The following is a 14,910-nucleotide window of genomic DNA, read 5'->3' on the forward strand; positions in this document are numbered from 1 at the left end:
CTTTTCTGACTCCACTCATCCGGCTTTATCCCTTAATAATTAAGATCCCTGCTAAGTAGTTTCTTCCTGGTTGTGTAGGGAGCTTCTAAACTGATGTATGGCCTGAGTAACAGCCAGATAAAATGAAGGCCAATGAAGCAGGGCCATGTGGAAGTGCAGTGCTAGACCAGGTTTTACAGCAGCAGTGACAGAAGCAGAAAATTTGGGCAACAAACTGACTCGGGACTTTATGTAGGATTAGCTGGAAAAGGAGTCCATAGGTCAGCTGTTTTACTAGAATTGCATTATCCACTGTGTAAATGTGCTTTGTTTCTGTTTGGTGTTTACAGTGAAGTTGAAAACATTTCCTGAAATCTAATAATGCGGCCGGTTTGGGGCTGGGGGACATGACAATATTGTCTGTCCTTTCTTTACTGAAGATGAAAAAATTAGAGGAGCCAGTTAGATCATCTGATTCAGTCTTTCGTTTTACAAATGAGAAACTGAGGCCAGGAGGGAAGGAACGGTTGCTCCAAGATCACAGAGTCATGTTGGAGACGATCCATAGAAATCATCACACTCTCTCCCTCCGGCTTGTTAATTCCCCTGCCTTCTGCGGGCCAGCGCACTATGCGTGGGGACACCCATTACTCATCAAGGCTCACGAAACATACTTCATTCTTCCAAAAGGAGACCAGTAGTGCGGTGGTTCAAGGGGAGCTGTGTCTATATGACTCCGGTAATTGTCAGGCCAGATTCTCAGTCTTTGTGGCCAAACCTCTCCCCATAGCTGAGGTCACTTGCCCTTGACTGACCTTGGTCAGGAGCAATTGAGGGAGAGCCAGTCCAGCCTCCTGGGATCCAGCAAGGTATTTTCTCTGCCAGGACAACTTTGGCTTTGCATCCAATTTTGACAGCTCAGTTTTTGTGTTTTTCTTGAGTTGGGGCCCCTACTTTTGCTACAGACTGTCTGTAGCCAGAATCCCCACTTTTCAATACTCTGTGCCCAGTGCATTCTGCATGCTTTTTGCCACATCTTGGGTAACTCAAGTTCTGGTCCTTGCCTCCACCCAGAGGTTGGGTCCCCCAGTGTATCAATGAGGGGCTGGCTTTTTTTCTTCAGTGAAGACATAAATACTGAGACAAATACATACAACTGTCTGAGTTTTGTTTGGTCCGTCCTGAACGTCTTAAGTTTTTCTTCCTCCTCTTGCTCTCTGAGGTCAACTTGGCTTCTTACAAAGAAAACAGCTGTTAGCTCCAAAGACCTGTGCTGGCTCAGTGCACCTCCTGCCCCCAGAGCCTTACTCTGGGCAGCGTCAGCACAAAGACCATCACAACCTTTCCTGCTCCCGGCTATCGGTGTCATCTCCTAGAACTATCCAGAACTATCCAGGTTCTCCGAAGCCCTCAAGACCACCTTGTGCCTGTGCCTATCCCTGACATCTGTGAGAGGCTCTCTTTCTAGCAGATTCTTTTCTCTTCCTCTCTGCTTTGTTTGGCACTCCAGGAAACCTTCAACCCATAGGTACAGACGCCCGACCCTATGCACCATCTGCACCCACTGTATGCAGTAGCCCCCGGCCAGCAGGCCAGCACTCGGGACAAACACATCATGGAGGCGCCCTCGCTGGTTGAACAGGCCAGTGCAGGAGCCCATCCAGGCCTTGGCAACAGGGAATTCAGGGGACCCACGATCTAGAGCAATGCTGTCCAACAGAAATATAACACAATTCATGTACGTAATTTCAGATTTTGTAGTAGCCGTATTAAACAAATTAAAAACAAACATAAAATGAGCTTTCATGATATGTTTTATTTACCTCAATATATCCAAAATGCCAGTATTTCAAATATAATTAAGATTTTAAAAAATTAATGCTGAGATATTTTACATCCTATTGTTCGTATGAAGTCTTTAGAATCCAGTGTGCATTTTTACACTTACAGTGCATCTCAGTTCTGATTAACCGCATGTCCAGCGCTCAGTAGCCTGATGGCTGTGAAGGGCATGGACACAGGAAGGCCAGGTGGCCAGCACCATGGAAGACTGTGGCCTCTGTCCATCCCTTCAGTTTCTCTCTTCTATTAGCCGCCTGCTGTCTTTCCAATTAGATTTGTGATTCCAAATCCAATCCCAGTCTTGTGAGAGCCCGCAGCCTGCAGCTCCTGTGCCCTCTCCATCACCTCAGCCTACCAACCCTTTGCCCTTCCCTTCGAGGTCCCGAAGGCAGAGGAGCCGTTGGAGGGACACGCACAGCCATCTGAATGTGAAGTTTCCAACTCAGGAGGATGGGTGATAGGGAGATTTGGCACTGGGGAGGCCAGAGCTGGTGCTATAAGGTGGACAGGTACCATATATGAAACAGTGTGCTCCCTGGCAGCACCTAACCCACCCGGGATCCTTACGAATGGGGACAGGTACTGTCTATGACACAGTGTGTCCCCCCGGCAGCGCCACACTCTCCCCGGATCCTGGTGGGTAGCCCGTAGGGAGACTCAGCCTCTCAGGTTTCAACTATACAGCACATCCTATCGGAAATGACATTGTAATAACAGTACTGGACATTCACACTTTTCCAGGTGCCACAACTGTTGAAGCGTTTCACGTGTGTTCATTTACTTACTGTCACAGAAGTTCTGTTTCCCTTCCTACTTTGTAAGTGAAAAAACCAAGCACAGAGAGATTCAGGGCCTTGTTCTAAGTCACACAGCTGGTCTGTGGGAAGTTTGGGATTTGAACCCAGATATAAAGACTGAAATAATGCCCGTGTGGCATTTTGTGGACCCCCAGGAAGGTAGCAAGTACAAGTGCCAGGCTGCTACTTGAACAACGTGGAAGACAGGTGGGGGGTGGGCCGGGGGGGGTGGAGCCACGGCTCTTGCTAAACCAGAGACGTGAACGTGGAGCTCACGGTCAAAGCAAGAACTAAAGTCACGCTTCTGGATTTGCAGCTGTAACTTGTAAGCACTTCCTGTTCTCACAACCCACAGGCCACTTCTCTTCAGTCTGGTTGAATGGGTGTTTCTGGATCTGCTCTACTTCTTGAGGATGTGAAATTCTGTTTTAGAATTTTCAAGAAGGAGCACTATGTAATTAACAATAAAAACATCAATCATTCCTCTAGATTTAGAAGTCCTGCCCCTCTTTGGTTCTGGGAAAAGTGACGGTTATTCTTACGGTGGTGAAGACTGACTGGTGAACAATCATGCAGTCCAGGCCGATAGTGGATATCAGCATGGGGATGCACTAGCTCAGACAAAAGGAAAGAGTATCCAATAAGGATTTATTATTATTTGTCCATAAAATATGCCTTCAGTCTTACTGGAGGAAATAGTTTTGTTTTTTTATTACTAGATGTCTTACTTAGGCTAGTTTCAAATTCTATCTGTTATCTCCTAGATCTATCTCAGGGGAAAGACCCAGTGGCTTCTGATTGCAAGGAGATGAGCTGATCATAAAGGATTTCTTCCGAGGAGGGGTAAGGACTCGACTCCACAGGATGACAGAGACGCTGCACTCTGGGGTGCGGCCCACCTGAGACTCAAATCCTGTTGCGCCCTTAGGATGGGCATGCACAGGGGCTGTTAGCATCTGGCCCTTTCCTAGACCCCTATCGTCCTGCACTCGCACCACTCAACCATGCCACGTGGCCCGTCCGCTGAAGCACAAGGTGGTCCTGTTTTCCAACCACGTATCTGCTTTTATTTGTGCATCAGGAACTGAATCAACTCTGAGCACTCATACCATCGCCCAGAACACCAAATCCTGAGTCTAATCCCATTGTCGTAAAACCATCTGGAGCAGATGTAGTCATTCCCTCAACTGCACATTCACACGGCCTCGCCCGTAGTTACAGCACGGGTGCCTGTCTCACTCTCACGCTGCCCTGAGGATGCGCTGGCCCATCTCTATGCCCGTCTGCAGCCTTCAATTCCTTAATCCCACCTCCCTGGGGAGAGGAAGAAGCTATGTTAAGGTGTTTCTTCTGGCGGTATAATCACTGATGATTCTTTACTTGGGGAAGAAGAGTTAAGGCTTTAGTGCCAGGGGCAAAAACACACCCTGTGGAAGCCTGGGTTTTATACCAGCTGAGTGCCTGTTACTGAACATGAAATCATGGTAATCAGAGTTGAGTCACGCTCGGGAAGGCCCTCGCTAGATGCCCTCTAGACTACCCGTCGCCCCCATTTCGTAGAGTAAGCTCTAAGTAGCTCTATGTGCATAGCAGACTTCTGCTTTACTGAGACTGTTGGTATATTTCTCAGACAGGAGCTGAAATTAGGTTTAGGTATAAAACTGAGCTGAGCCACCCAAGCAAGGAGTTCAAATAAAAAGTGCCAGAAACATAATTAGTCAGCCATGGGAATTGATATGCAGATTAGAGTCACAAAACGTCAGCTTATTTTTAAAGAGAGGGATCGGATACCCATGCCAGGCACAGTAGGTAAATACTTAAAGTCGCTGATCACCGGGAACACAGTTGGCGGTCAGGGTAGAGGAGGTAGGAAAGTAATGTGTCCCTGGAATTGATTGGGCCAGTGAGTCCATATGCAGCTGCTCTCTGGGACAGTGAAGCTCTCTTGCAATGTCCAGACGGTCACCGAGATCAGAGAAATAGATATAAGTGCTCATGTTTTCTATGTGACACTGAGCGGTTTTAGTCCTTATCTGCAACAGAGGACAGCAACTTCAGTGGGTCTTCCCATGGGTGCTGGTCCCCATGGCCACTGGTTCCCATGGCCGCTGGTCCCAAGGCTGCTGGTCCCCATGGCCACTGGTTCCCATGGGTGGTGGTCCCCAAGACTGATGGTCCCAATGGTTGCTGGCCCCCATGGGTGGCGGTCCCCATGGCCACCACCCCAAGGGCAATGGTGAGTTGGGGACTGGATAACATCACTCTCAGGCCAGGGCCAGTTGAAACTGGCAGTCATTCTGCTTGTGGGAGAATCAGACCGACTACAAAGCTTCCCAGGTTCCTGGTTCTGACTCAGAAAGACCCTTGTATATTTTGTGTATATGTACAGGCTCACTAGCCTGGAGGAGAGACTTTCCCACAGGACCTGGGGGTTACCTAGGGTGGAGGACATGAGGGTCCCAGAGACAAGAAGGCCTGTGTTCCTTGAAGCACTTTCTCCTGCTAGAGACAGCTGTGTCCAAATGACACCTGGGAAATGCGTCTGCCCAAAGTCATGCACAGATTAAACAGCACGGAAGTGGAGCATGTTGTCGGGGCGTGTTGCGTGTGTGCATTCGGCAGGGGAGGTGCTGGGAGTGTCTAGACCGCAGTGGGGGCAACAGGAGGGGTGCAGACCTCCGAAAGCTGAGGGCGAGGCTCCGCGCACAGGGGAGGCCAGCATCCACCACCTGGAGTTAATGTTTAGACTCTCACTCTGATGAATTAGCCTCTACCTCCCACACATAACCCAAGTTTCCTCAACTATCAGACCCTGATCGATAGAAAGGAGTGGAAGAACAGCAAGCCCACCCGCTGCATTTAGAGCTCATTTATTTTACAGAAAAGCACCTTTTGTATTTCCCACAGTGAGAAATATTCTGCCCTTTCTGTCTCCTGTCCTACAAAATCCATTTCTGTAAAGCCTGCTGACTTTTGAATAGGCATCTCGTTGTAACAATGAATTAGGACGACTTTTGTCACTGCATAATGGCTGAGTCAGTACAAACTTGACCAAGAAAATATAGTCCTGGAACAAGCTGAAGCTTGTATCTCATTTGTAGTGTTAAAAGTCACTAATCTGGGGAAAAAAGAAAACCAACTACAGTAAAAGTAAAGTTTATTATAGAGAAAGGCTTTAAAGCAAATGCTTCACGAATAACCCGACACTCCCGCCTCCTGCTGCACGTCTGGTGGCAGCGGGCGTAAGTACCCACCACCCTGGAAGGCAGGTTTTACTATCAAGGTGCACTTCCAGCAAAGTGTAATATGACCCAGGAGATTCGTAACAAGATGAAGAGGAGGCTCCTGGATGATGCGTGGGTTAGGGGCGCCCACCCGCACATCATATATCTGCATATAACTTCTGACTTCCTCTCCCCCAAACTTAACTACTAACACCCTACCGTTGCCTGAAGCCTTCGAATAGATAACATATGCAGTCAATTAACATAATGACGCATTGCAGTCAATTAATCATGACGCATTTTTATATGTATTACATTTGTATTCTTATAATAAAGTCAGCTAGAGAAGAGAAAACGTAACTAAGAAACTCCTAAAGAAGGGAAAATACATTTACAGTCCTGCTGGTTTATTTACTGAAAGAGCGCGAGTAGCCAAAGTGGGCGGGGCCGAGCCAGGGCGGGGCGGGACGCTGCGCATGCGCAGAGGCGCCCGCACCTGCCAGCAGGTGTAGCGCAGCCGCCTGGCAGCTGCGCCCTGGAGAACCCGCGTGGGGGAGGGTCCCGGGTCCCGGGCCCGGGCGGCCAGCAGTCTGGGGGGACCCGGCGGGCCCGCGCAGCGCCCACCGGCCCCCAGAGGCTCCAGGCCTGACCTCCCCTGGGAACCACCCCCTGCAGCCCAGCCCCTCTCCTCCCCGGTGTGAAAGGCCAGCACGCTGGACCCCTGCGCCCCCGGACAGGTAAGGTCTTGTGGAGACGGCCTGGGGGTGGGGTGCGGTTGTGAAGTAAGGCCTTGTGGCTTCTGCCGTCAGCACTTATAGAAATAAAAGCGTAGAGATGGACCCGTGCCGTTCAAGCCCAGTCCTTCGAGGGTCTCCTGTATACGCCCTCTGGCTCCGGCGGCCCGCGCTCCTGGACGAGCACGCCTGTGCGGCCGGCAGCCTTGCTGGCACGCCTGCCTTCCCGAAGCAGCACGGTGCAGGACTCTCCAGTTTGCTCCTGGGACCCCACCCGCCTCTCAGTATTTAGCCCCTCGTTTGGCCGCTGCCCCTCAGCCACACTGTGCCTTTCTGCTCTGGGCACAAATCACCCTCATTTCTGCCTCAGAGTCTTTGCACCTGCCGTTCCTCCGTGCAGCCCAGTCCTCTGGTTCTTCACGCTGCGAGCCTGGTCCAGGACTGGCCACCCTGCCCCCCACCCCCACCTGGTCTGTCACCTCGCAGTCCCAGCACCCGTGCAGGGCTGCACACATTACATGGTCAGTTGTGCGTTGGGAACCCTGGGTCACCGTCCTAGGTCGGTTGCTGGTCAGTCGTGTGCCCTGAGAAAACTCACTTTGCCTATTCGGGCTGCAGTCTTATCATCTGTGACTGATGGAGCGCTGTTTCCCCCACCACTTTGCCCACCATCCTGAGACCCCCTAAGGCACGTGTGGAGAGCGGGGCATTGGTAACAGAGGGCCTGGGTGGGAAGACTTTGGGGCCCTCTTACCCAGCTCCACCTCAACACGGATGTGTTACTTTGCTAGACAATTTGGACTCCGCTTAACATTTCATTTGAGGAAAGGTGTGCACATTAATAGAAAAATACACAATTTAAAAATCACTGATTCTGATCTTTCTAAGTCCCCTTCCATCTTGAATTGTGACCATGTCCAAAGCAGAACTGAGTCCTCCTGGCCTCCCACAGCCAGTTTGAATTTCCTGTTATTATTTCCACTAAATACTTCTGGAACCATCACTCAAATTCAAAACTGCAGCCTTATTTTTAGCCTTATTTTTTAGCTCCTTCTTCTTCCTCTTCTCTACCTAACAGGTTGCCCAATTGTCCTAAATGCCTTCCTCATGAGCTTGTCTTATTTCCGTTCTCCAAGGATGGAAACGAGTTCCCGAGTAGGCCCTGGGTCAAAACCTGGTCAACTTTGACCTGGTCTGGTCCAGTGCCCCCCCCCCCAACAGCTCTCCCTGCACGTGTGCTGGTAATCCTTTCCCACGCAATTCCCAATCCTCAATCTTTCTTTCTTTTTTTAAAATTTATTAAAAATTTTTTAAACATTTATTCATTTTGATAGATATGAGTGGGGGAGGGGCAGAGAGAGAGGGAGACACAGAATCCCAAGCAGGCTCCAGGCTCTGAGCTGTCAGCACAGAGCCTGACGTGGGGCTCAGACCCACGAGCGAGGAGATCGTGACCTGAGCTGAAGTCGAAAGCTTAACTGACTGAGCCACCCAGGCGCCCCTTAATTTATTTTTTTTAATTTACATACAAGTTAGTTACCATATCGTTTCAACAATGATTCCAGGAGTAGATTCCTTAATGCCCCTCACCCATTGAGCCCATCCCCCCTCCCACAACCACTCCAGTAACCCTCTGTTTGTTCTCCATATTTAAGAGTCTCTTATGTTTTGTCTCCCTCCCTGTTTTTGCATTATTTTTGCTTCCCTTCACTTATGTTCATCTGTTCTGTGTCTTAAAGTCCTCATATGTGTGAAGTCATATGATATTTGTCTTTCTCTGACTTATTTTGCTTGGCATAGGACCCTCTAGTTCCATCCACATAGTTGCAAATGGCAAGATTTCATTCTTTTTGATCACCGAGTAATATATACACCACATCTTTATCCATTCATCCACCAATGGACCTTTGGGCTCTTTCCATACTTTGGCTATTGTTGATAGCGCTGCTATAAACATTGGGGTGCATGTGCCCTTTCGAAACAGCACACCTGTATCCCTTGGATAAATACCTAGTAGTGCAATTGCTGGGTCATGGGGTAGATCTATTTTTAGTTTTTTTGAGGAACCTCCATATTGTTCTCCAGAGTGGCTGCACCAGTGTGCATTCCCACCAGCAGTGCAAAAGAGATTATCTTTCTCTGCATCCTCACCAACATCTGTTGTTGCCTGAGTTGTTAATGTCAGCCATTCTGACAGGTGTGAGGTGGTGTCTCACGGTGGTTTTGATTCATATTTCCCTGATGATGAGTGATGTTGAGCATTTTTTCATGTGTCGGTTGGCCATCTGGATGTCTTCTTTGGAGAAGTGTCTATTCATGTTTTTTGCCCATTTCTTCACTGCAATTCCCAATTTTTCTTAACAATGTTCTAGTAGTTAGTCTTTATTCAGAACATTCAGTGGCTTTTTGTTGCCTGTGAAGTGAATCTCCATGACCTGCCCTAGAGCCTGTCCTGGACACAAGATTACTCCTGCCTGTAGGCCACAGCCCTCCCCTCCCCTGCTCGCCACAGCCCTCCCCTTCCCTGCCCGCCACAGCCCTCCCCTTCCCTCACCTGCCTGTCTGCCTGCTACAGCCCTCCCTCCTCAGTGCTGTATACATGATGACCGTGCCTTGGGACACTGAGTCCCACCTGCCTGTCAGGCCTCTACAGTCTGGGCAGTGGCCTCTAAGTCACTGGGCAAACACATTTTGTCTAATAGGTGTAATATTACAAGATGGCAATTGATTAACCCAGTGCTTCCTGGGAAGTGGGAATGCAGGATCTGAGGGAATCTGCAGAATTAGTGTGGACAAGATTGAAGAGGCACAGATGAGGCATCAGGAAGATACCACCGTGCAGAGAGGAGCATGAAGGCAGCTCCTTGGTGGTGTGAGTGGAGAAGGAGAGGGACCGACCTACGTGGATGGACACTTGAGGGATGTGCCGCTGCCTCCTTGAAGCACCCCCCGACCACGCCAGTCATCTGCCTTCCGCACCCAGCACTTTGCCCTTCCATTTTATCTGGCCACTAGGAGCTCTTTGAGTGCCCGCAGTCTAGAACAGTGCTCTGGCTCAGGATTCTGCGTTATCCACAGAGTTGAAAGAAGGGCTACTCCCATAGACACCCGCGAACCCAATGCCAGCACAGTCCTGATAAATGCAGGAGGAGAAGCCAGTGTCTCTCCCGGCAGTGAAGCAACAGGATTCCACCCACTGCTTACAGTCTATGTTACCCCACGTGGGAGTCACACTCCAGGCCAGGAGCCCACTTCTCCTGGGCTGAACCCCTCGGCCACGCTGGGCCCCAACTGGATGCTCCAAGCTGGATGACCCTGGGGGCAGGGAGCAGAGCTGCTCTGTGTGAAGAAAGGCTGCTTTTTGCTGCTAGAAGGAGGTAGGATCTTCTTCAGGAAAACAAAGAACAGCACACTAGAGTGCCATCCTCTGCCCCATGACCTTCTGCAGGCTTGTCTTCGCGTCCACCCCCAGAGAGGTGGGTGACACACCTCCCCCTCCAGGGCAGGGTCCCTTCACTAACTTTGTTTGATCTTTTGGCAATCACAATATTACCGTTTCTGGTGAACATTTATTGAGCACACAGTGGGCTGTGAACCGGGCCGAGGGTCTGTCCTACGTCCCGCATCTTGTCTGGCTTTTCTTTGTTGTTTTATTTATTTCCGAGAGAGAGAGAGCTAGAGAGAGAGAATGAGCGAGCAGGGGAGGGTCAGACAGAGAAGGAGACAGAATCTGAAGCAGTCTCCAGGCTCTGAACTGGCTGTCAGCACAGAGCCCGACGCGGGGCTCAAACCCATGAACCATGAGATCATGACCTGAGCTGAAGTCAGACGCTCAACCGACTGAGCCACCCAAGCACCCCTCGTCTGACTTTTGTAGTGACGTGGGCGGTAGTTGTTTACTAAGCTCGCCTTACCCACGACAAAATGACAGCTGAAACAGGTTATAAGAGAGCTGGCTAGACGTAACTGAAGACAGGATACCGAGGGGCAGCAGGGAAGTAGAGAAACAACCAAGGAGAAAGGAGAGGACATTTGAAAAGCAAATGACCCTCATGTGAAACCCCCCAGTGGCTGGTCGTGTGGACCCCACAGACTAAGGGACATCCTGGGTTGTGAAAAACACCTGGGCTGTGCATGGGGACCTTCTGTAGACCGAAGGCTCTGTGCAGTGAGAAGACTCGGTTTTCCTCTCGCATATAGAACACACTGAAGTGTTAAGTAAAAGCAACACATTTTAGAGAAGCCTAGGGTTAGCTCAGAGGGTAAGGCCCTGAGGGCTGCCTGTCCCCGCGCAGGTGGTGGGAGTCGACGCCACGTGGCCGAGCTGGAGGCACTCGGGACCTGCCTCTCGCCATGAGGATGTGACTCCTTCCCGGGAAGTGACACTGCCAGGCTGGACGTACCCCCCTCAGGGACACCTGGCGTGTCACTCGTGTTCCTAGAAGGCAGGCCTGGGGAGGAGCCAGGAGGAGTCCGGGCAGAGCCGTTCGGAAACGGACAGAATCCAGGTCCTCTGGGGATCCAGCGACCCTGCCCCGCGCCCTGGCCTCCACAGCAAGCAGCCATGGTCTCACCCCTTTCTGGGTCCCAGAGAGGCACAAACCTTAAAGAGAAAGGTGAGGAGTGTGAATCAAGCCGCAGTAGGGGCACGTGCCAGGGGTACACAGCTTTCACAAAGAAGGGGGGCTCCGGGGAAGGGACATTTGGCGCAGGACTGTGTGTGTCTCTTACATAAAGACAGATGAACCACCCTCATGAGGGACATTCCGGAAAGTTAGCTTACGATCTTAGTACCTGCAAGTCCATGCAGCTGTAATCTCATGGGAACCAGTGAGGTTTTTGGTTTTTCTTACCTTTATGATAAGCATGCTCCTTTGTGGCGGTGATTATTATTTTTTAATGAAGCAGACATACAATGTGCGTTCAGGGCAGAAACACAGCCCGTGCTTTGAGGTTTTGTGGAATCATTTTAATTTGGTAACTGTTAAATGTTAAAGTAGAGCTTCCGTGAGAGCCCAGGAGCAGGGCCCACAGACATCAAAAGTAGGAAATTTCCTTGCTCAGCGGTCTCCTTCGTTACAGGTTTAGCCACATGTGAAAAAGCGGACGATCTGAGGGGAGGGAGAGGTTCCGTCACAACGTGGTTTCCTCCACAGTCCGACTCCTCCCACTCCTGTCCCAGCCCACTGCACGCTCTGCTTTGCCTGTGGGAGAATGAACTCTTCACTCCCTCCTCTTCATTCCCTGGGACACTTACCAGGGGCTTTCCAGGGTCAGCATGTGCCTCACACAGGTTCCTTATTAGGAACTCACATTGTCGGGGGGGCCCGGGGGTGGGGCAGGTCCAGTGGATGCCCAAGGACCTCCCAGCAAGATGCCCCTTTTCCCGGCGTGAGATGCGTCTTCCTCCTGCCGGGAAGTGCTTTCCTGGTGCGAGCTTCTCTCTCCTTCCTCCGATTACATCGTGGTCTCCGGCATCAGGACCTGCACACGCTCCTGCAGGGAGACCTCACTCGTCCACAGAGATGCCCGAGGGGGCCCGACGCGTCCACAGACATGCCCGAGGGGGCCCGATGCGTCCACAGACATGCCCGAGGGGGCCCGATCCGTCCACAGAGATGCCCGAGGGGCCCCAATGCGTCCACAGAGATGCTTGAGGGGCCCGATGCGTCCACAGATATGCCCGAGGGGGCCCGACGCGTCCACAGACATGCCCGAGGGGGCCCGATCCGTCCACAGAGATGCCCGAGGGGGCCCAATCCGTGCACAGAGATGCCCGAGGGGGCCCGACGCATCCACAGATATGCCCGAGGGGGCCCGACGCATCCACAGACATGCCCGAGGGGGCCCGACGCGTCCACAGAGATGCCTGAGGGGCCGACGCATCCACAGAGATGCCCGAGGGGGCCCGATCCGTCCACAGAGATGGCTGAGGGGTCGATCCGTCCACAGAGATGCCCGAGGGGGCCCAATCCGTCCACAGAGATGCCCGAGGGGGCCCGACGCGTCCACAGAGATGCCTGAGGGGCCCGACGCATCCACAGAGATGCTGAGGGGCCCCAACCCGTCCACAGACATGCCCGAGGGGGCCCGATCCGTCCACAGAGATGACTGAGGGGCCCGATCCGTCCACAGAGATGCCTGAGGGGCCCGACGCATCCACAGAGATGCTGAGGGGCCCCAACCCGTCCACAGACATGCCCGAGGGGGCCCGATCCGTCCACAGAGATGACTGAGGGGCCCGATGCGTCCACAGACATGCCCGAGGGGCCCGATCCGTCCACAGATATGCCTCAGGGCCCGATGCATCCACAGAGATGTCTGAGGGGCCCGATTTGTCAGAAGTCAGTAGAGACTGTTCCTCCTGGCTCATCAGGTGAATGTCAGGGCTGGGTGTGCAAGAGCCATTCAGAGAAGAAACAGATAAGGTTTTCCTGTGCAAGTTTATATAGATTATTCAAACTGGGGGGAAAAAAACGTGAAATGGAATTTTAAAATACTTTTGTTTTCTCAGGCCTAGTTTTTTGTTTTTTTTTTTAATGTTTTATTTATTTCTGAGAGAGAGGGAGAGTGAGCAGGGGAGGGTCAGAGAGAAAGGGAGATACAGAATCTGAAACAGGCTCCAGGCTCTGAGCTGTCAGCACAGAGCCCAACGCAAGGCTTGAACCCATGAACCGTGAGATCATGACCTGAGCCCAAGTCCGACGCTTAACCGACTGAGCCACCCAGGCGCCCCCTCAGGCCTAATTTTGATCAGGTAATTTTACTTAGGACGTTATCTAAAGAGGTGAAAACTATTGCTTCCTACTACTTTAAACTGAGGACGTATCCATTGCTTTCTTTTATTAATAATTCATAGAAAAGCAAAATTTCAGATTAGTTCCAAATTGGTTAAGAGTGCAAACACCAGAGGCCAAAGTGAGGTGCTTGCCTTAGCATTTATTCAGTGAGGAGAGGGGAGGGTCCGGCCACTTCCTCCTCCTTTAACGACGTGTCACTCCCTTGCTTCAATGCCACAGTGGTTCCCGTGAGCTTAGGGATCAATGCACACTCATCCACATGGCTCACAAATGTCACCTGGTCAGACCCCAGGCTGCCACTTGCCGCTACCTCTGTCTCCATCCCCTGATATCCCTCCCCCTTCCCACCGCCTTCCACGCTTCTCTGATTCTTCCTTCAGTTTCCGGAAGACACCACGCTTCTCCCCAGCATGCCGTTCTTCCTGCCACCGCTAACCACCTCTTCAACCTCCAGATCTCATTTTATTTTTTTAACATTGTTTTATTAAAAAATTTTAAATGTTTATTTCTGAGACGCAGAGGGAGACAGAAGGAGAGAGAGTAAGAGAAGGAGGGAGGGAGAGAGAGAGAGCGAGCATGCACGCACAAGCAGGGGAGGGGCAGAGAGAGGGAGACACAGAATCCGAAGCAGGCTCCAGGCTCCAGGCTCCAGGCTCCGAGCTGTCAGCACAGAGCCCGACACGGGGCTCAAACTCACGAACCGTGAGATCATGACCTGAGCCGCAGTCAGACGCTTAACTGACTGAGCCACCCAGGCGCCCTTGGATCTCACTTTAAATGTCACTTAACCTGGGAAGCTTCTCCCAGCCTTAGGTCTGTGTTAGGGATGTGACTCCTTTTTTCATTATAATTGCCTGTTTTCTGTTCTGTGTTCTTTGCTAAGACCATAACTTCAGATTATGACTGGAGGAGGAGAGCTGTATATATGCTTATACACACACACACACACGCACAAATTGAGCAGAGAAGAGGTAAACTGATTGGTGTCACTTCTTGTGATCCGGTGCCCTGTATTAGATTCTTCCAAGTGCTGGGAAAGCCTGGCTTACCCCAGAGAGGGAGTCAGTTCATGGGGAGGACGCTGTGGACTCGAGGAGATGGGCTCACAGTCAGTGCTGCCCTCTGAGCAGAGCAGCAAGGCCCCCACTGGGCCCCACGCTGTGGAGAGTCTTGCATATCAAAACACTGAACTAGGAAAGCTTTCTTTCTACATGCATGCCTAGAATAGGTTTTGAAAATTTCTTGTCCCCTAAAGGAGCAGCATTTGGGAGAGGAAGGCTCAAATTGAGCTGGCCCCCCTTCTTCGGAGAAGCAAAGCTGGGGTGTGGCAGTGTGTGTGCATGTCAGGGGGGTTCCCAGGTCCCTGACATGTGTATCTCTGCACATGGGCCCCAGATACCTTCTCTCCTTTGCTCCTCTGTGTTGGAAATCTTAGAGTCAGATTTAGTCTGGCGTGAGCCTGGATCATGGGTCCGGACAGGGCCAGAGGTGCCCAGGGTCCCGGCTGGAGCCAGCCTCCATCCTGCCCCAGCAG

This window comes from Crocuta crocuta, unplaced genomic scaffold, assembly GCF_008692635.1.
Source record: "Crocuta crocuta isolate KB4526 unplaced genomic scaffold, BGI_CrCroc_1.0 scaffold80, whole genome shotgun sequence".
NCBI lineage: Eukaryota > Metazoa > Chordata > Mammalia > Carnivora > Hyaenidae > Crocuta > Crocuta crocuta.